We start from the raw sequence: 7,765 nt of genomic DNA on the forward strand, positions 1-7,765 counted from the left end.
ACTTTCTATCATTTTTTAAAACTTCTTTAATCTGAGCGTAGTGTAACCAGTCTCGCACTTTATCCTTCATTTTCTCCAAACTCTGCAATTTCCAATTGTCTCCATCTTTTTCTAGTATTTCCCAATATTTTGGCCATTTGGCCTCCATATTGGGTCTTTTTCGGGCCTTAGCTTCCAGAGGTGAAAGCCACCTTGGAGTTTTGTTTTCCAATAAGTCTTTATATTTTGTCCAGACATTAAACACTGCTTTTCTGACAATATGGTTCTTAAAGGCCTTATTGATCTTAACCTTGTCATACCATAAGTATGCATGCCAACCAAAAGCATTTTTAAAGCCTTCCAGATCCAGTACATCAGTGTCTTCGAGAAGTAGCCAATCTTTTAGCCAGCAGAAAGCTGCGGCCTCATAGTACAACTTTAGGTCTGGCAGGGCAAAGCCCCCTCTTTCTTTCGCATCAGTTAATATCTTAAATTTAATTCTGGGCTTTTTGCCCTGCCAGACAAATTTAGAGATGTGTCTCTGCCACTTCCGGAAGCACTCCGTCTTGTCCACAATCTGTAGTGTTTGAAACAAAAACAACATTTTTGGCAATACATTCATCTTGATAGCAGCAATTCGGCCTAACAAAGAAAGTTTCAATTTTGTCCAACTGTCTAAGTCTCTCTTGATTTCTGACCAACATTTTTCATAGTTGTCCTTAAATAGACTCAGATTTTTTGCTGTTATGTTTACCCCTAGGTACTTTACTTTTTAAACCACATTTAATTCTGTCTCTCTCTGAAACCGTCCCGACTCTGTATCTGTCAATTTTTTTTCCAATACCTTGGTTTTCTGTTTGTTTAATTTAAATCCCGCCACCGGACCAAAGTCATGAATCAATTGTAATACTCTTTTCGTACTAGATTCTGGCTCCTGCAGGGTCAAAACTAGGTCATCTGCAAAAGCTTTAAGTTTATATTGTTTCGCTCCGACCTGAATTCCTTCCACCGACCGGTCCCCTCTAATCATATTCAAGAGTACCTCCAGAACCGAAATAAATAGCAGAGGGGAAATAGGGCAGCCTTGTCGTGTTCCTTTTTCGATTTTAAACTCTTCTGTAACCACATTGTTGACTATCAATTTAGCCTTTTGTTCTGAGTATATTGCATCAATCCCATTCTCAAAACCCCGTCCCGCTCCCATTTCTTTTAAATTTCCCTTCATAAATTTCCAGGAGATATTATCAAAGGCCTTCTCCGCATCTATAAAAATTAACACTGCTTTTGTATTTATATCTGTTTGCAAAAGTTCCAAAATGTCAATAATGTTCCTTGTATTAGCAAACAAGTGTCTACCTGGGAGAAAGCCTGCCTGGTCCTTGTGGATTACTTCATTTAAAACTTTTTTAAATCTACTTGCCAAAATGTCTGCAAATATTTTGTAATCCACATTTAAGAGAGAGATGGGACGATAGTTCTTAAATTGTGTCTTTTCAGCTTCCGATTTTGGTATCAATGTGATAAAGGCTTCCTTCCACGATTCCGGCGCCCTCTTCCCCTCCATAATTTCATTGCTAACCTCAGTCAGTGGTTGTATCAAATAGTCTTTTAATGTCTTATAATACTTGGAGGTCAGCCCATCTGGCCCTGGAGATTTGCCCAATTGCATGTTCTGAATGGCTTGTTCAATCTCTTGTTGTGTTATTTTGCAATTCAGGATTGATCTATTTTCTTGTGACAATTTTGGTAGTCCATTTTTTTCCAGAAATTGTTTAATCTCAACCTCGTCTTGCGGCCCTTGAGTGTATAATTTTTTGAAATATCTCTGGAAGCACTTTCTAATATCCACAGGGTTCTGAATGTTTCTTCCTTCAATCTCTAAATTTGTAACTGTATTTAGTTTTTGTCTCCTCTTCAACTGCCATGCTAGCAGTTTTCCACATTTATTCGCTGATTCAAAAGTTTTTTGTTTCATTAATTTAATCTTCCACTCTATTTCCTGGTTTATCAATTTAGAATATTGTGCTTGATGAAGTTTAATTTCTCTCAGAGTCGGCTGTGACTTCGGATTTGATCTTCACTTCTTCTCTAGTTCTTTAATTTTCTCCAAGATTTTGTCTTTCCTCTCATTTTGCGTCCTTTTCTTTACAGCATTCTGTTGTATCAAGAACCCCCTCATCACAGCCTTGCTTGCGTCCCAGATGGTTCTTTTTTCCACCGTAGTGTTCAAATTTATCTCAAAATAGTCTTTCAAAACTTTTTGGGCCTTCTTAGTGATCTCCTGATCTCTAAACAAATTGTCATTCATCTTCCATCTAAAGGAGCCGGTTGGTAGTAGTGTCATATCCATCTTTACTGCATTATGGTCGGAGCAGGTCTTTGGGCAGATTTCCACCTTTCTGGCCTTAGGTGCCAGACCTCTGGATATCCATATTTGGTCGATTCTTGTCCAGGTCAGTTGGGCTTCAGAGAAAAATGTTCCCTCTCTTCCCAAGGGGTTCTTTGTCCTCCAAATGTCAATCAGGTCCATATTGTCTGTCATTTCAAAAAAAGTCTTTGGTAGTCTGCCGTCTTTTGTGACATTTTGGCTTTGTGACTTATCCATGTTAGTTGATACGACCCCGTTCATATCTCCCATCATAATGATGTTGTTGTAGTCCAGATAGTCCAGCATGGTCTCGTGCAACTTCTTGTAAAATTCCGATTTCCCCTCATTTGGTGCATAGATTCCTAATATCAAAAGCTTCTCTCCTTGATGTTGTATCTCAATTGCCAAAATTCTTCCATGTTCGTCTTTAAATAAGAATTTAGGTGACAGGCTCTCTTTTGCATATATCACCACACCTCTCTTCTTTACTCTGTCCGAAGATATAAATTCCTGGCCAAGTCTTTTGTTTATTAACACTTTTCTGTGGAGCCTGGTCACATGTGTTTCTTGCAAGCAGATAATGTCCAATTGTTCTTTTTTTAATATGTGAAATATTTTCCTCCTTTTTTCCGGGATGTTGCAGCCATTTATATTCCAGCTCAAGAGTTGCAGAGACATCCTGAATAAATCTGGTTATTTTCCTGGGGGTGGTATCCTATTCGCTGGGTCTTCAGCTTCCAAGGGTGCAGGTACTGCCGGTGCTCCAGGCCCAAAGGGTGATTCAATTCCTTTTTGAAGGTCCTCTCCGTATGCAGTCAGAAATTTGTCTCTATCTTCCAATGTTCTAATTTTAACCTTCTTCCCTCTGAAGGTAAAGGATAGTCCTTGGGGAAATTCCCACCTAAAGATAATTGAGTTGCTCCTCAGCAATCTAACCAATTCAAGGTAGGCAGATCTAAGGTCCAACAATTGTTTAGGAATGTCTTTGTAAAATTCAATTCTTTTATCCAAAATGTCCAGTGACTTTTCGTAGTGTAGGCCCAAAATCTTATCCCTTTCCTCCTTTGATCTCAATGTTATCAAACAGTCTCTGGGCTTCTCTTTCTTTGCAAATCTTCCAAGCCTGAAAGCTGATACAATTTTAAAGTCCTTTTCCTCTAAATTCCAAAACTTGGGAAATTCTTTAGTCAAAAACTCAGCTAAGTTGCCTTCTTCCACTTCTGGTATCGCCCTTATCCTTAAGTTACTCTCCCGGTTCCGCAGTTCTATCATAGAAAGATAGGTCTGATGTTCACCTACTTGTTTGCAGAGTGGTCTTACCTCTTGTTCTAAATTTTCAAGTTTTTGGCTAGTGTCCTCAGCCAATTTCCGATTTTCTACTGTGGCCTCCGTCAACTGCCCAATTGCTTGTACGTTCTGTGATACTTGTCCAGTTAATCTATTTAGACATTCTGTATTTTGATCAATTTTAGCTGTTTGCTCATCAGCTTGCTTGTCCAAAGATTCCACTCTCTTGTCCAGAGATTCCAATTTTTCATAAATTTTCTCTAAAATAGAAGCAGTTGCTCCTGAGGCCATATCTTCCAATTGTGACTGCTCAGTTTCTCCCTCCCCTGCCTGTGGCAGAGAAGCAGCTTCTTCCTCTGAAGGCAAAGTAGGTACAGATTATCTACGTGTCTGCAAGGCTGAGGTTAAAGTTGTTAAAGTTGTTTGTCTAGTTCTTCCCCTCTTTCTTGCGCCACTCATTCCAGAGTTATCTAAAAGTCAAGGTCAAGCTGAGTTGTTCCCATGAGAAAGCTGCAGCCCAGAGGAAAACAGTCAAACAGGAGGTCGGGAAAAGGAAAGTAGAATAATGTCACTGCTGTAAATCCCGAATCCTCTAGGGGGAGCTTAAAATGTCTTCAGGGAAGAATCCAATTCTAGTAAAATTATTAAAATCAAATTTAATGTCCCAGAACCTTCAATAACAAGTTTTAAGCAGAGTTAGTGTTGACAACCACATTGTTTCAAACAGTGCATACTGGTGTTTCAAATGATGTTTCAAAGTAGCAAGTCCAAACCCCCTCAGATTGTTGCAAATTTTAATACACAATAGCCAGATCTTGCAAACTGACAGCTCAGTTACTCAGGCAGCTCCAGCACCTGGGTTTCTCACTCCAATTGTAGTTCCAATAGAAGAAAGGTATCACGAGGCAAATAAAGGGCAAAAAATCAATTGCTTAAAGTCCTTATTTTGTTTAAAAGAAAGTTCAGTGGGTGCTCAGATCAGTTAGGTTAAAAGTTCTTTCTATGCCCCCACTCCTCCAGCTCTTTGCTTTGAAGTTCAGTGGCAGCGGAAGACGGACTTCCTGTTTTATGTCGCTCCGCTTTCAGCCAAATTCAGTATTTTTTAGTCTCAAATTTTATAAAGTCCTTCTTTACTCACGGGTTGTTGCTTTTCCGAATCAGAAGTTTCCAGGAAAAAAGGTCAGCGCTCACCGGCAGCAGCAGCGCGGCTTCACTCCGCAGATTGCGAAACGACTCACAGCGCCGCTACCCCCTCCACGTTCCGGAGCCCCTTACGGGGTTCCTTCACCGTTTCAGGGGCCGCTTCTGGCGCCCGCCGAGTCCCGAGACCACAGGCTTTTGCTGCCTGTGGGTTTCCCGAATGGGTCTCCGCTTCGCCGTAGCGGACGACCCAGTTTCCACGGAGCTCCTCCTCACAGAAAGAAGAGGACCGCCATTGCCGTTCGCGCCGCCTCCGGAAGTCCCTTGGTCTCTCCCTCCTTGGAAGGAAGGGAGGGAACTCTGAGGCAACAGAAAAATACCTGGCTTGTTTTCCACTGGATCCTGCCTCCATCCATTCTTCTCTGACCGATCACGGACTTAAGGGACGGACTTAAGAGTCCCATGAGGAATTGGGCAGCAAAAGCCAAACCCCAGTTTTTACATCAGAAGCATTATTATTGCCTTGGTGTGCTTGCAGCCAATTTTAATCTAGGCTAGGGGCCTAATCATCTGCCAAAACCAGAGCACAGCCTCCTTTTTTCTTTCACTACACATGCTTACTGAGATGGAACATCACAAGCTTTTCGTCAACCAGCCATGTGCTCTTGTGCATAGACTTCATTTTACTTCTGTTTTTGTCATGTTATCGTTTAGTCGTGTCCGACTCTTGGTGACCCCATGGACCAGAGCACGCCAGGTACTTCTGTCTTCCAGTGCCTCCCGCAGTTTGGTCAAACTCATGCTGGTAGCTTCAAGAACACTATCCAACCATCTCGTCCTCTGTCGTCCCCTTCTCCTTGTGCCCTCCATCTTTCCCAGCATCAGGGTCTTTTCCAGGGAGTCTTCTTTTCTCATGAGGTGGCCTAAGTATTGGAGCCTCAGCTTCACGATCTGTCCTTCCAGTGAGCACTCAGGGCTGATTTCCTTAAGAATGGAGAGGTTTTTGTCATACTTGCTCTTATTTTGAGGGCAAATTTTGTTTTGAAGAACTCTCCTGTGGGTGTCTTGACCGTCAGCTCTGTCAACTGCAGCCAACAGCTTGAGCTTTTCCTAAGTTCGTGCCGGCAGCTTTTTGGACACCGTTGACAGAATTTTCTCGAAGAGAAGTTATAGGCGAAAGTCTTCCAATGGTAGAAACTTTGGCCCAGATTTCATTTGGGTACCATTGGTTTTGCAGGATATCTAGCAGTTCCTGTAAAGCAGGTTGGAGAAATAGTTGGCCTTCTTGCTGTAGCTGAACTACACTTCCCATGAGTCCCAAGCAGCCTGGCCAGTGGCCAGGGATGATGGGAGCTGTAATTCAGCAACAGCTGGAAGGTCAGAAGTTCCCTACAGCTGATGTAAAGTGAGCAATGAGTCTCTCCACCACCCAATCTACCTCTTCTGCCCTACTTTACTCAGATGTTTGCTTCTTCCTTTACATTTGTAGGTCAAAACAAAACATCAATATTTTAAGATAATCTTGTAGCCAAACGATTAAGAGGTGGTAGAAGTTTATAAAATTTGTGCATGTCATGTTGAAAGTGGATAGAGACCTTTCCCCCCCTCATAATACTAGAACTTGACATTCGATGACACTAAATGTTGGAAGAAGGCTAGACGAATTCACAGGGGAGAGGACTACGCTCTGCCATCATTCAGAGCCACAAATGCTTCTGAATACCAGTTGCTGGGAAGCACAGAAGAGACGGAGAGTGCTCTTGTGCTTGACTCGTGCAGGAATAGATGGCCCATTGGCCTGAACCAGTAGGAGTGGCCTGTGTTCTCAAGAAAAGTCTGCTGGCCCAAGCCAAAAATCCATCTATTCCAGTATCCTGTTGCCGTTGGCAACCAGATGCCTTTGGCAGGACCATAAACAGGACCTGAACACCACAGCAATCTTCCCCTCCCACAATTTCAAGCAACTGGCACTCGCACTGCTTTATCTCCCTCTTCTTTCCCTTGGCACCATAACCAAATGGTTATGATCGCTAATGCTTTTTGGGGACAGCTGTGCAGGCAGTTTTTAAAATACTGCTCCCCTTGCAAAAGGCTTTGTAGTGTCTCAGAGGTGCAAATCTCTCTCCGCTTGTTCTGCTTTGCCACCTGGAAACACAAACCCTCCAAGTATCCCTATTTTCCAGGGACAGTCCTGGATTTACAGAAACCATCCCAGTTTCTGATTCGATCCTGGAGTGTCCCACTTTTTCTTAGGACATCCCCATTTTCATCAGAGAAATGCTGGAGGGCATGGTAAAGGTAAAGGGACCCCTGACCATTGGGTCCAGTCGTGACCGACTCTGGGGTTGCAGCGCTCATCTCGCTTTATTGGCCGAGGGAGCCGGCGTAAAGCTTCCGGGTCATGTGGCCAGCATGACTAAGCCGCTTCTGGCGAACCAGAGCAGCACACGGAAACACCGTTTACCTTCCCGCTGGAGCAGTACCTATTTATCTCCTTTCACTTTTTGGCGTGCTTTTGAACTGCTAGGTTGGCAGGAGCAGGGATCGAGCAACGGGAGCTCACCCCGTCGCGGGGATTCAAACCGCTGACCTTCTGATTGGCGAGTCTTAGGCTCTGTGGTTTAACCCACAGCGCCACCCGCGTCCCCAGGAGGGCATGGTAGGGCACCCCTATTTTCATCGGATAAATGTTGGATGATATGGTGTTCTCTGACCCTAAACCTGTTTTATTTTAGTACAAATAATCAAATTATTATTATTATTATTATTATTATTATTACAGAAGGATGTCCCTATTTTCATCTGCGAAATGTTGGCAGGTATGGAATCGCTGTACAACACTTGGAAAGGAGCAACCGTGTAATGAAGGCCACGATGACCTAACTGGACAGCAAATGAGGTTAACTGTTCGTGTACTATTTGCAATGCTGAGCGCTTTGCACGTTGTGCTCCTGCGCATGCGCTCTTCCGGCCAAATGGCCAGCTGGTGGG

This window comes from Podarcis erhardii, assembly GCF_964252035.2.
Source record: "Podarcis erhardii genome assembly, chromosome: 13".
Taxonomy (NCBI): Eukaryota; Metazoa; Chordata; class Lepidosauria; order Squamata; family Lacertidae; genus Podarcis; species Podarcis erhardii.